Source organism: Leptonychotes weddellii, chromosome 1 (assembly GCF_054177405.1).
Source record: "Leptonychotes weddellii isolate Sample4059 chromosome 1, ASM5417740v2, whole genome shotgun sequence".
NCBI classification, from domain to species: Eukaryota; Metazoa; Chordata; class Mammalia; order Carnivora; family Phocidae; genus Leptonychotes; species Leptonychotes weddellii.
Genome location: NC_138369.1, coordinates 97,637,573 through 97,650,617, shown reverse-complemented (window position 1 = coordinate 97,650,617; position 13,045 = coordinate 97,637,573). Strand labels below are relative to the sequence as shown.

At 35.2% G+C, this 13,045-nt stretch overlaps 1 protein-coding gene and 1 non-coding gene across 2 annotated transcripts in view; both read right to left on the bottom strand.

The window, feature by feature from the left end:
• Window positions 1-13,045, bottom strand: part of RSRC1 (arginine and serine rich coiled-coil 1) — a 408,321-nt gene that overhangs the window by 260,211 nt on the left and 135,065 nt on the right. The window lies entirely within an intron of this gene.
• On the bottom strand, window positions 4,762-4,868 carry LOC115940216 (U6 spliceosomal RNA). Its single transcript, XR_004075006.2, has one exon. It is a non-coding gene; the product is annotated as a U6 spliceosomal RNA (small nuclear RNA).

The following is a 13,045-nucleotide window of genomic DNA, read 5'->3' as shown; positions in this document are numbered from 1 at the left end:
GAATTCTCTTAAGGACTTGAAAAAGGATACATTTTAATCTTTCAGAAATGGATTCTCTGAAAGTAAAGAAGTTGTGACAGTCCTTCTCACCTTAAAATAAAATTCTTAAAACCAAGTACTTATGGAATATCATGCTTTTGTATCTGTTTCATTCCTAATTTAAAATTTATCTAAGAGGAGTATATAAATAATGGAATATTCCAGATTTGATTTGGTACAGGGCTAGAAACAATGGGGATAATATACGAATAGGGCTCAGCACTGCATGAGAAAAGGAAGAAAGTATTAAAACATGAAACAATTTTAAAATTAAAATTCCATATCATAACAACTCTTTAGGTAAGTTATAAAATGTAGTATCTTCTACCAATACAGTCTGTAAACAAACTATAAAGAATTTGAAACCAAGGAAGTAGAAATAAACCCCCCGAAATTGATACAAGTAGAATGATACAAATCTATTATTTTATTTATTCACTTAATTTTTTCACCAATATTAAACAAAGAAGCCCATTTTGTTTTGTTTTGTTCCCCAAATGGGGAACAGGTAATATATACAGAGAAAACATATCAATTTATTCAACAAGAATGTGTGCCTTAGAAATCAAACCACTATAAAAGTTCTTTTTATGTTGCCAGATCAAATTTTGAATGGACCTTAACCAAATGATCAAAGTTACCATCACCAATAATGGAACAAACCAACATCCTGTGAGTCCTGATATCATGTGCTGTGAGTCCTGATATGAGTAATATCACATTATTTCTGTGATATTCCTGACAAAAAAATGCACAACCTGACTCTAATCATTAGGAAATGTTGGAAAAACCCAAATTGAGGGACATTCTATCAAACAACCAGCCTATATAGCTTTAAAAATGTCAAGGTCATGAAAGACAAAGAAAAGCCAAGGAACTAGTCTACATTAAAGGAAACTAAAGAGACATGACAACTAACTGTAATACATGACCCTGGACTGGACTCAGCCTTTTGTGGACGGTAAAGGTGGTTGACACGCAAATAGGAAGTTATATGACATAACTGGGACTATGAACTGATTATATATAATACTGTATCAACGTTAAATTTCTTGATTTTGATTACTGACTGTGGCTACCTTAAAAAAAAATTCTTATGGAATATACACAAAAATATTTAGGCATGAAGGGACTGATGCCTGCCACTTACTATCAAATGATTCAGAAAAAAGAGTACTGAGAGACAGACAGAAAATTTGATAAAGCAAATGAGGCAAAAATGTAAACAATTGGTGAATCTGGGTAAAGTGTATATGAGAGTTCTTTACTCTTCTTGAAACATATTTGTTAAGTTTGAAATTATGTCAAATAAAGAACTGCAAAAAAATCTTAATTGGGTATATTAATTCCTACACAGCATTTTCAGTTCCAACCAGCAACTTAACCTCCTTCAAACCTGACAGCACCAGAAAGAAAAAATAAAACCTCACATTTAGTAGGCAAGGAAAAGCTACCCTTTAAAAAAATATACATGTATCACATAGTCCTAAAGCACTATTTACTACATTTAGAAATCTGGAATTTATAAAACTATTTAGAAAGTAATTTTTTTTTTTTTTAAGATTTTATTTATTTATTTGAGACAGAGAGAATGAGAGAGAGAGAGCACATGATAGAAAGTAATTTTAAAATGCCAGATTTTACTATTTTCAGTCTTAAAATGCTTTCACCTGATGATAATTTGACAAATCCTATCACCTGCTGTTTTAGGCATCCCATTCCCAAGGTGATGTTAATCAGTAATTTTTTCCAGGAATTTTATCAATAGTGATATCTGAATTGAGATACAATGAGGAAAAAGTCATGGCATACAATCTAAAAAGATGGGATTCCCCCCCACCCCATTAACTTCAGAATATAAGAAGCTAAAGCCATCCAGATACAAAGTCTACAGTTCTTAATGGTTTACTACTTCATATAAATAGAGCTCTGAAAGTGAAACTAGCTAGCCTCTTGGGAGAGCTGATGAATAAATGTCTGAACCTGTGTGTGCTTTGTTATAATGCTACAAAAAGTGGGTCTGAAATGGCTTCACTGAAGCGCTGGAAGACTTACTTCCTGGGTGCTCAGCCATCTTTTTATCAGATATGTCAGTATCCATCCCTTCTAGTAATAGTCAAGAAATAGCATCATTAAATTCCCTCTAGAAAGGGTATTGTAATCAGAAATGACAAAGTAAATTTTCCGTCATCCACAGAAATAAGAAGTATCATATTATACTAACTGTATTTCTAATTATTTTACTGATTCAGTCAATAAATTTTTGGCTAGAGTAATAATATTTTCAGTACATTAAAAGTGGGCACTTACTCATTGCTAGTGGTGGAAGAAGGGGAAATTCATACTAGCTTCCCAGGGTGCAAAATGACAATGTGTGTTAACCTCATAAAAACCAATACTCTTTGACCCAGAAAGTTCACTTCTGGGAATTTATTCTACAGAAATATAATATACACAAAGGTATTTAGATACAAAAATATTTCTGCATATATGTACATATACATATACGTATATGTACAATATTTATGTATAAGAATATCCATCAAAAACTAATGATGTAATGTATGGTGATTAACATAACATAATAAAAAAAAGAATATCCATCATTTCAATAATAAATGAAAACCACTTATATGTCAAAAGACACAAGGATTATTAAATAGGTTAGTATGTATCTATACAATGCAAAGTATGCTACTCTTAAACATGATGACATAATAGATTAGTATATTAGTACATCTATCAAATTTTTAAATAAACTGGGAAATATATACACATATACTAAAAATTGTATTTAAGTTATGGAGGGTGCAATCAAAAGTGTGTGTACCTCATTTGGGAGGCCACTATTCTATACAAGAGGCTGTGGCGGCCTAGACCAGAAGATGACAAACTACAGTCCTTAGGCTAACTTGGCCCCATTGCCTGCTTTTTTAAGTAAAATTTACTGCAACATAGACATGCCTATTCATTTATTTATTGTCTGTAGCTGCTTTTCACATTACAACCACAGAGCTAAGTAGTTCTGACAGACACTGTAAGCCCACAAAGCCGAAAATATTTACTATCTGGATCTTTATGGAAAAAAGTTTCTGAACCCTGGCCCAGAAACCTAGCTCACATTTCTCTCCAATGATTTCCAAACAGGCTTTCAATGTATTGAATTATGTGATATAATCATAGACGAAATGGTTTCCAAACTATATGCTTTGCATGTGCGGCAGGAGAGTAAAAGGATCTCTGTCCATCCATTCACCCCAGCCGAGGGGGCAAATGGAGCAAGTAAGGGGAAAGAAGGAAAGAGGAAGATAAGGATTAAAGAAGTGATAAGAAAAGCTGGAAAGCCACTTCTCTCATTAAGGGGCTGGAGGGGGAGGGGAAGACAAGGAGATCCTTATTTGGTAAAGGAGTTTGTATTCAGGAATTGAGTTTGTACTGGAACCCAAGTCTCTTAATATATAGCATGTATATTATATAGATGGATTCTCAATTCTCAATTGGAGGGGGAGAGCAGACAAATTTTTAGGTATTAAACTGGTTTGTGGCCTTCCAGAGCTCAACTCAATTCAGGAATCTTATTCCTTAGTATTTGTTAATTTCTCTCTCATTCAAGTTAAATGAAAATCGATCAAATTGATTTAAATTTAATTCTTCTCTGGGGGAGCCAATAATGAGGAAAAAAAACCTTGAACAATGGTATATGGAAAATATTCCTTAACTTTAAGTTCCCTTACACAAAATGTTAAAAGGTTCTTAATTGCTAATAAACACATTTTAACCCATATTTTTGGTTCCAGTATGCACAAACTACAAATCAATCCTGTTATGGGCCAGTCTCAAAAGAGGAAACTCCAGGTGGGTACAGAAAAGGGAAGGAAAGTAGAAGAGCAAAAAGAAGTTTATTGCAGTGAAAATGTATAGAGGAAAGTAAACTCAGGACTCAGAACCGTACACCCTTAGCATTTGTAAGAAAGAAGATGCTGAGCCACATACTATACAATGAAGTTACCACGATGGGCAAAAGCCTACATAACCTTACATAACACTAGGCATGGGGCACATAGATTGAGAAAGACCTAATCAATAATCTCAAACATTCAAGTTATTTGTTATCTCTTGAACAACAGTAGGAACCAATGGATATAAACAACTATTAGCACTTCAGGGAAGAGAAATGTAAAGTTTTCAGTATAAAAGGATGAAAATGGCAATTAATGGTTGTGCTAGTTACTAAGCTGCTACCTCTGCCATAAATTTATTATAGAACTCTGCAAATGACATTTTTCCTTTGCCAGCTAGCTCCCTGTTAAGTTCTGCTAGGAAGAGGTGTGAGAAGAAAGCTGAATAGTTCCAGAAAGTGAGAAGGGCTTCCCTGTTTTACTTGCTGCTCCTGTCAGGGCTGCCCCTGCAACAACTCTTTACTCCAGAGGAAGTAACTCAGTAGAGTTGGTTCCAATTTCTAGGTTGTTGCTGTTGTTTTCCATTTTCCCAGAACCAGACCCATCATATTCCCTCAGAGGCCACTAGCACAGCCAAGCAGCATCTCCTTCTCAAAGGTCCAGCTCTTAGCCTGTGGAGCCCATCCCACAAGCCCCTGAGGTACCAACACTAGTCAAGCAACACCTAGTCCTCCCAGGTCTGGGTCCCAGCTCTGCCCTTCTCTGAGATCTTAAATCATAATCTCAACCTCTTCTCTTCCCACCCCCCCGCAAATATTCTGGAAAATATATGGAACGCTTCACAAATTTGTGCGTCATCCTTGTGCAAGGGCCATGTTAATCTTCTCTGTATTGTTCCAATGGTAGTATATGAGCTGCCAAAGAGAGCACCCAACCTCTTCTCTTTGTTCCCCCAGGAGCAGTACCTGATTCTTGCTATTACTATCTCTGTTATCTCAGTATTCCCCCTTTTGCATCACCCTCCCATACCTAATTAACCAACTCACCATAAAAAATTCCATTAACTAGTGTGGTTTCATCTTCCTGACTGGTCCCTGACTGATACAATGGTATGAAGTAGTCCTTATTTTAGATGTAATTAATATTCTCTTTAGGTGTTATTTTTAGTGTTTAATTTTAGTTTAAGGAAAAAATATTTGTAAGGACTATTAGAATTTTATTCACACTTCAGCCTCCCTAAATGCTTTATTTTTTTTTTTTCCTGTTAGGTGTAAGATTTTTTTTTCCTCCCACAATTCTTTTGGTTAAATCTGTGAGAAAGCCCCAAGTAAGTCACTAATGTGTCTGTGATACTTATCCTTAATCTGTTCCATAGCTTCCAATTGTGTCTAAACCCAAAGGGATGCAATGCAAATCTTCCTTTTTAACAAGAACAGCAAACCCTTTGGTTCTGGGCAGCAGTAACTGGAATAGCTAGTGACAGGTAGAGGAATGCATTTTAATGAGTTATCAAGAGGCAGCAGGTTAACTGAATCTCAACACCCCAGAAAAATGACCATATTTATTAATACTTATATTTTAAATATATGCTGGAGTTAGTCACAGTAGGGAGATACAAAATGTCTAAGTGTAAAACATGTACTTCAATAAGATCAGAGTTATTTGTACAACTATATAACTATTAACTTATCAAAATCTCACCTTGATAGCTACCTTGGGAAAATACATCATTTAACCTCTGGTAGCCTCAGTTTTCTCATCTGTAAAGAAAATAGGCTGGACTAGGTCTCTGTTGCCATATATCTAACATGACAATCTATAAAATTTCTTTTGGTGCTGAGGCATTGGGAGCTCAGCATCATTACTGAGAGAAACAAAAGACTGGTTTTGTAAAGGGAAAAAGGAAAGAGGTAGAAAAAAGAGTATCAAGATTGATAGTTTAAAAACATAATTTGAAAGCGATTCAAATATGTAGTATTAGAGAATTCCTTATCTTCTTCCTCTAAGTCAAGGAAAAGGAAGAAACTATATCACAGGTAAACTATCTCGTTAAAAAGATAAAAAAGTTTCTTTATTTCTATTATCACAGTCTTTGAAAACATTTACTAAGTCAGAAAGGATACTTCTTAAATTCTCTTCAAGATAGAAAACATGTCCTTGTATCATATGATCTCACTGATATGAGGAATTCTTTTTTTTTTTTTTTGAAGATTTTATTTATTTATTTGACAGAGAGAGACACAGCGAGAGAGGGAACACAAGCAGGGGGAGTGGGAGAGGGAGAAGCAGGCTTCCCGCGGAGCAGGGAGCCCGATGCGGGGCTCGATCCCAGGACCCTGGGATCATGACCTGAGCCGAAGGCCGACGCCCAACGACTGAGCCACCCAGGCACACGATGATATGAGGAATTCTTAATCTCAGGAAACAAACTGAGGGTTGCTGAAACAAATAATACATTATACGTTTTAAAAAAAAAGAAGATAGTAGGAAGGGAAAAATGAAGGGGGGGAAATAGGAGGGGGAGATGAACCATGAGAGACTATGGACTCTGAAAAACAAACTGAGGGTTCTGGGGGAAGGGATGGGTAGCCTGGTGATGGGTATTAAAGAGAGCACATATTGAATGGAGCACTGGGTGTTATATGCAAACAATGAATCATGGAACACTACATCAAAAACTAATGATGTAATAATGTATGGTGATTAACATAACATAATAAAATAAAATTTAAAAAAAGAAAACATGTCTTTTCTGTTTTTCAGTTTTAAAGATTAAGTTAATTTTGATATTCTTCTTTCAAATTGTCTGACCACCTGCTATACAGTAGACCATATGCTTTCATGGCTTATTTATAGAAATAATTATATTTAAAGTACCAGTTAAAAGTTCATGGCATAGGCCAGATCATTTATCATTTAGTAGTTACCACTTAACTTGGTGCAACTGGTAGGTTTTGATACAAGGGAAATTTGGTGATAACAACTTTCAAATTTTATAATCAATTAAGTTACTCCAATGTAAACTGAGGGAGAAAAACTGAAGGAGGTTGACTAATGTTTTTAGGAGATCTCTCTGGTTGCTGTGTGGATAATGGTTTGTAGGGAGGGCAAGAGTGAAAGTAAGAAGTGCAACTAAGACACTAAGCTATACCTCAGGTAGAAAATGATACTGGCTTGGTCCATATCAGTGGAAATCCCTCCATTCAGGTATCAGTGGAGATAAATAAAAGAAAAAAGAAAAGGCTTTTCTTTTGATGGCCTCAATAAGGTCAAACATTTTTATAGAGGATACTAAAGTAACTGAGTTGGAAATGTAGATGGTGGAGAGAAAGAAATATATGCTAACAAGATATAATTTGGAGGTACAGCTGGTGATAATGACAAGCTTGTTAACTTTTTAAGATGTGACTATAGGACAGTAGAGCATGTGACTATTGACCTCAGGGCCAAGAGTTTGAGCCCCACATTTGGCGTGACTATAGGAGTAGGCAGCTTAGAAAGGATAGAGACAAAGATAGTTACAAGTGAGAAAATAGAAACTAAATGAGAAGTAATGCTATCATTATTAGCAAATACCTGGACAGTCCTCTACTAACATCTGTTGGTCAGAATGTTTTACACAACATACACAGTACACTGTATGCAAATGAGAGCATTACAACTGCTCATAAAATATCTAACTTATAAGGTCTCTCTTAATAATATTATTACTCTAACCACATACCCAAACTTATCAGTCCACTAAAATAGCAATGGCTTTTAGAACTTTCATGGAGACATTCAGCAACATAATAATATCTTAGGCAATATAATAGTTTATTTTACTATGGAAAGTAACTAGACCTACTGTGGTGATCATTTTGCAGTATACACAAATATCGAGTCATTATGTTATTTGTGTATACTTCAAATGATCAAAACTAGGGTCAAAAACTAATATAATATTATACATTAATTATAACTCAATTTAAAAAATAATAGTAATAATAGTTTTCCAAAACTATTTGTACACAGCACACCTAAAACGGACCATATACTGCAAATTGTTGGAAGTAAAAGATGGATAAATTGGGTTCTTTATACCAATCTCTCACTTTTTTATAAGTCTTAATATTTCTGTAATAAAAAGTTTACAGAAAAACTAAGTGTTGAGAATGTGGACTGGCAACCACAGTCTCGGAATCTATATTTTTGATGAAAAGTGGGCTCCTCTATTTTGAAAAACTGGCATGTTGAGCTCTATAAATCGCCTAAGGCAAAGTGCTAAGCATAGGAAAGGCATCCACTTTATGAAACCTTTGTCCGGGAATAGACACTATGAATCTTTCAAAACAAAGGAGTGCAAGTTTGCTGCTCAGGATAACACACTGAACATCAAAGATTACTAATGACTTATGAACTCCTAATGTAGCATGAATCATGCCAGCAACACTAGGATATTGGTTTCAACAAATAGCCTATTTTATTTTATAAACTTCACCAGAATATTATCAACAGCAGTATTAGAAAATGGAAAGCTAATAAAATTAGGAGGCGGCATCGGCATACTGCACACAGTGTTTCTCATCGCTCTAATGCAGAATCTAATGGATGAGAGATCCATCTTTTAACTTAAAAAAAAAAAAAAGGAGCCAGTAAACCTAGAAAAATAGACCTCCATTTGACAAAGTTATTAGAGAATATTTTGCTACCTCAATAAACTGCATTAGTGAAACCAGTTTCTTTTATAAGAAAAAAAAGAGAGGCAGCACACTTTCTTCTTGTGTTTTATTATAGTTCAAAAAGCCTGATTATATTAACATTTTCTTGTTTTCCTTGAGCGATATCTGAAGTAGAAGACAACTGAAAGATTAGAGGATTATAAATATTCTCTTTCTATAAAGATGTTTTCCTAATTCTACAATAGAGGATATTATAAATACTGGATAATATCAAACTTTCAGAAATCAATGCTTTTCACAAACACCCAGGTTGCCTACCTGTGAAATAGAGCTTTTAATATCTAACCCTGATTTTATTTGATATCATGACCAAGTATTCTTCTGAAAAATAAATGGTTATTAGCAATTTCTACTATAGTTCCATAACAGCAAAGGCAGAATCCATGTTTAGGTGATTACTTTATGTTTTGATTCAGTTATCTGCAGGGTGTCTGCATGGTACTCTAACTATTTAAAGCCAGCAAAAAAGATTACAGCTCACACTAACTGGATTTTCACAGCTCCCTATCATTCGGCTTGAATTCCTCATGGGCAGATTAAAAGGGCCAAGGCAAACAATAGTCTTTTTACAAGGTGGTTATTGAAAAAAAAAAAAGAAGAAGAGACAGAAGAAGAAAAGAGAAGAAAAAACTATATTTTAGGGTCAAAACGAAATTATTTAAGGAAGCAGCCACATAAAAACAAACTTAAATGTCTAACAGAGGTAAAACTCTAGGTGTTGCCATATAATGAATCCAAATCAAGAAATTAATAGCATCTGAAAAAACGGACGTTTTTATTCTGAAATCTGTAACATAGATGATATGGTTTTAGAGTTCAAAGATGGTTAGTTAGGCATCAAAGAATAGTTAAAAGTACCTCAATGATCACTTAGTCTAACTTACTATTATGGTATAGATAGGCTGAGGCCCAAAGAACTCAACATGGCATTTTCAAGTCAACTACTGGCAGATTACCAAAATAACCATGTAAGTATTTCATGTTCTTTTCCACTTTGACGTAACCACCCTCTCATTCTCTACCTTCACTCATTTCAAATGATCAAATGACTTCCCAATCTATGATTAGCCTTTCTCAGTGAGTCCTGGATACAAGGCCTTCCTTATATATTATCTCCTCTAATCCTCATGCAATTCCAGGAGGTAGTTATTTTCATCATGGCCATTTTACAGATAAAAAACCTAAGACTTAGAGAGATTAAGTGACTTGCCCAGGATCACACAGCTAGTAAATGGAAGAGTTGGATTTAAAATCAGGTCTAGAGAACTCTAGTGTATGAGCTATTTTTTTTAATAATTTTTTTAATTATGTTATGCTAGTCACCATACAGTACATTATTAGTTTTTGATGTAGTGTTCCATGATTCAATGTTTGCATATAACACCCAGTGCTTCATGAAATACGTGCCCTCCTTAATACCCATCATCAGGCTCACCCATCCCCGCACCCCCCTCCCCTCTAAAACCCTCAGTTTGATTCCTGGAGTCCATAGTCTCTCATGGTAGTGTATGAGCTATTAACCACTGTACTATTCCAGCTTCTCTATTAGCTTCTTTTCCTCATTTCATGGATTAGTCCCAATGGTTTACACCTTTCTTTCCATGTACCATTTATTCACACAACTCATTCAAATACTACCCTTAGTGTCTCCACACTACTGTTTAGTATTAAATAACCAGTTGGTTTCCGAACCCAAGTCAGATCAAGATCCAGTTGGATAACATTCTTTACTTATTTTCTACTTATCTTATTCTCTACTACCACTACCTTAAGTAAAGCTTCATCACTGCTCTCTCAACAGTACTTACTATAAAACTTCAAAATGGTCTCTCAGCCTTCAATCCTTTCTCCTTAGTGCTGCTTTCCAGATTTAAAATTGTTCAAGTCAAAACTCCTTTGGCACCTCCTTTTATAACCTCTGCTTAAATTTATTTTAGTCACAATAATCTCAAAAGGAAAAATAAGTTTAAATGCATATATTTATATTTGCCTATAGCTTTCTTAAAGAAATTCTAGAAGGATGTGCAGGAAACTAATAAATGTGGCAACCTTTATTCTGGGGGTTGGTGTGAGGATAGGAATTGGGTGGATAGGAGACAAGGTGGAAGAGAGATTCTTTACTGCATGTGTATATCATTATATAATGTTCAGTTTTGAACTATGTAAGTATACTATCTATTAAGAAAAAAAGAGGAAAGGAGAAGGAAGGAAGGAAAGGAGAGAAAGAAACAAAAGAAAAAAGGAAGAACAAAGCTAAATGTCACGCTCTTGTTTCCAGAAAGTACCTTCTGCATTTTGTCTGACAATAAAATGGTAATTTCACCCAAAAGGGAGGGAATAAAAATAATTCCCAAACACTCTGTGATCCCTCTTGCTTCAGTCCTTTATTTTTCCCTCTCCTTCTTACTTCCTCTTCCATGTTCTGTTCTTCCAGATGGCTTAGGTATCAACACCTTTAGAAAATCTTCCTTGACTAACTCATTTTGGGTTAAGTAGCCCTCTGATATGCTCCCCTAGTAATACTGGGCATCTCTCTATCATAGCACTCACACTACATTGTTATCATCTATTTACCTGTCCAACTGTCAAACTAGATGAAAATCTCCTGAAATCAAAGACCATGTCTTATTCATCTTCACAATCTCCAATAACCATAATAGTGCCATCCACATTTTAACAGCTCCCAAAGCAATCCATGGCAAATGGCATTTATCTTTGCTATGGGCCATGAGTAAGATTCAGTAGTCATTGTCATTTAATCTTTCCATATGGGAAATACCGCTTTGGTCACTATAGCCTCCCCTTTATAGGTCTCTATAGTTATCAAATTCCAAGTAAAATACCTAAAGATTTAAAGGTAAACAGGAATTAAAAACCCAACACTCCAGGCCAGAACACTCCTCAGCTCAGTACCTACATATCCTCTTGCCTACTTTATTTTACTTCTTGAATGTCCAAAGCAAACTTATGATCTTCTGTCATACCATGATATTCCAGGATAACTGCTGGTCAATTATATATATATATATATAACCATCACTTCAATGATACAAACCAGAAAACTACTGGTTATCCTTAGTATCTTCCTCTCTTTTACCAAATTGAATCCATCATTAAATACATAAATATGTCTCAAATCCATCAAGTTCTCTATCTCCAATGCCAAATCCCTGTTTCGAGCTACTATTACATCCCTCCTAGACTCCTGTGCTACTAATCTGGTTTCTCTGCATCCACTCTTATCCTCTGCAATCTGTTTTCCACACTGCAGCTGGAGTGATCTTTTCAAAACACTAATCTGATCATGTCACCAATCAGATTAAAACACTTCAAAGGAATCCTGTTATTCTTAAGATAGAGACCAAAATCCTTAACCAGGTTTACAAGGCCCTGCCCAGTCTAGCCCCTATCTGCTTCTCCGGCCCCAACTCGTACTGTGTTCCCCCATCTTCTGCATTCTAGTGACTCTGACCATCTTTTTCAGTCCCTGTTCTTATCAGTCTCTCTCCTATCTAGGGACCTTTGCAGGTTATGTTTCCTCTGTCTATAATGTTCTTCTTCCTTCTTTCACTGGTTTCAATTCATCCTCATTTCTTTAGGAAAGTGTGCCTGACTATTGTAAATCAAATTTCCTCCCCTATTATATGCTATGTAAAGTATTATGCATATCTCATCCATGATATTTATCACCACCGGAAGTTTATATTTATGTGATTTCATAATTGCTATTTTCCCTCACTGGACTATAAGCTCCATTGATTCAGGAACCATAACAGTTATCAATCACCATGGGATCTCTAAGAAACAACTCAGTGCTAGACACAGTAGGAACTTCACAAATACTCGATAAACTAGTGACAGAAAGAAGGGAGGGCATGTCTTAGGTAGTAACATCTAGGCTATATTCAGTCACCATTGTCCTTGCTATGGAAAAGGTAGAGACTCCAAATCAGGGTAATTAATTTAATATGAAGAGCCTAATTGTCATAATTTAAAGTTCCTACTGAGAACCCACTCCTTCCCCTTCAATCACAGAATATCATATATATTCTTCTTTGTTCAAGACTGGTAAGGTAATCTTCCACCACAAAAAAAGAGACTTCAGAGACCATGTACTCTATTCCTCTCATTTTACAGTTAAAGAATATAAACCCAGAAATGTTAAGTGACCAACCCAAAATCATATGTAAATTAGAAGAGCCAGGACTAGAGGCCACACTTACCAATCTAATATAATATCCACTATATCTACTATGGTGAAACATTATGGAATTATTCAGAGAAAAGAATGCAGTACTCATTAATAATTTATAATCTAGTAACCCTGTAGGTACATACAAGTTTGTCTGATCACATGCTCTAATTCTGGGTTAAGAAAATGGTAAC